We start from the raw sequence: 1,750 nt of genomic DNA, 5'->3' as shown, positions 1-1,750 counted from the left end.
AATTGGCTCCAGTTTCATCCACCTCATTAGAACTGATTCAAATGTATTCTTTTTAATGGCTGAGTAATACTCCATTGTGTATACGTACCACAGCTTTCTTATCCATTCATCTGCTGATGGACATCTACGTTGCTTCCATGTCCTGGCTATTATAAACAGTGCTGCGATGAACATTGGGGTACACGTGTCTCTTTCAATTCTGGTTTCCTTGGTGTGTATGCCCAGCAATGAGATTGCTGGGTCATAAGGCAGTTCTATTTCCAGTTTTTTAAGGAATCTCCACACTGTTCTCCATAGTGGCTGTACTAGTTTGCATTCGCACCAGCAGTGTAAGAGGGTTCCCTTTTCTCCAAACCCTTTCCAGCATTTATTGCTTGTAGACTTTTGGATCACAGCCATTCTGACTGGTGTGAAATGGTACCTCATTGTGGTCTTGATTTGCATTTCTCTGATAATGAGTGATGTTGAGCATCTTTTCATGTTTGTTAGCCATCTGTATGTCTTCTTTAGAGAAATGTCTAGTTCTTTGGCCCATTTTTTTGATTGGGTTGTTTATTTTTCTGGAATTGAGCTGCAAGAGTTGCTTGTATATTTTTTAGATTAGTTGTTTGTCAGTTGCTTCATTTTCTATTATTTTCTCCCATTCTGAAGGCTGTCTTTTCACCTTGCTTAGAGTTTCCTTTGTTGTGCAGAAGCTTTTAATTTTAATTAGATCCCATTTGTTTATTTTTGCTTTTATTTCCAGTATTCTGGGAGGTGGGTCATAGAGGATCCTGCTGTGATTTATGTCAGAAAGTGTTTTGCCTATGTTCTCCTCTAGGAGTTTTATAGTTTCTGGTCTTAAATTTAGATCTTTAGTCCATTTTGAGTTTATTTTTGTGTATGGTGTTAGAAAGTGTTCTAGTAAAAATATGGAATGCTTCACGAATTTGTGTGTCATCCTTGCACAGGGGCCATGCTAATCTTCTCTGTATCATTCCAATTTTAGTATATGTGCTGCTGAAGTGAGCACTCAATCACACTTTCTATTATTGTTATAAACCTCTGCCTCTATGTTGGGTTTTTGGAGTTGTGTGGAGTTTTCCTTTTTTCCCCCTTTTTTCTTTCTTCTTCTGTTTTTTTTTTTTTTCTCTTTTTTTAATTTTAATTTTTTAATGTATAATATTTTTCTACAGTTATTCCTTCATTTGCCTTTCCTACTGTTCTTTTCTCCTTGCAGTTAATCTTTAATGTATATAAATCTTCTTCATCTACCTATATTTAAATTTGCATGTCTATTCTTTCTTTCATTTCCTCTCAACATATTTGTTAGTTTTGTTTTCATTGCTTTATTCCCCCACTTGGCACCTTGCTTTAGTTTTGTTTTCCAGTCTGTGTTTAAGTTAGTTTTGTTCTTAACTGGTAAACATAAATTTTGATTTCCTTTGTTCACTGGATCAATCCACTGTACTTTATTTTTGTTCAACTGTTTTCACTTCGCTCATGGGTGTATATGTATATGTGTATATTCCGTTATTTTAATTATTATTTGCCTGATTTTGTAACTGCTATTGATCTGGGGTTCATCTTTGGTTTTTCATTTTTGGATATTTGCTTTACTCTCCCTTAATAACATAACAAACCACTTGTGGAATCTTCATTCCTGACCAGAGATCAAACCCTAAGCCTTTGGAGTGGGAGCACTGACTCCAAGACCCTAGACTACCAGAGAACTAACACTAGAGAGGATCAAATAGTGAGAACTCACACA

At 35.7% G+C, this 1,750-nt stretch overlaps 1 non-coding gene across 1 annotated transcript; it reads right to left on the bottom strand.

Annotated features, from left to right (window-relative positions):
- Positions 1–905: 905 nt before the first annotated feature.
- LOC120857170 lies at positions 906–1,012 on the bottom strand. Its single transcript, XR_005719627.1, has one exon. It is a non-coding gene; the product is annotated as a U6 spliceosomal RNA (small nuclear RNA).
- Positions 1,013–1,750: the final 738 nt, after the last annotated feature.

Source organism: Oryx dammah, unplaced genomic scaffold, assembly GCF_014754425.2.
Source record: "Oryx dammah isolate SB20612 unplaced genomic scaffold, SCBI_Odam_1.1 HiC_scaffold_28, whole genome shotgun sequence".
Lineage (NCBI taxonomy): Eukaryota > Metazoa > Chordata > Mammalia > Artiodactyla > Bovidae > Oryx > Oryx dammah.
This window is presented reverse-complemented; position numbering and strand designations above follow the sequence as displayed.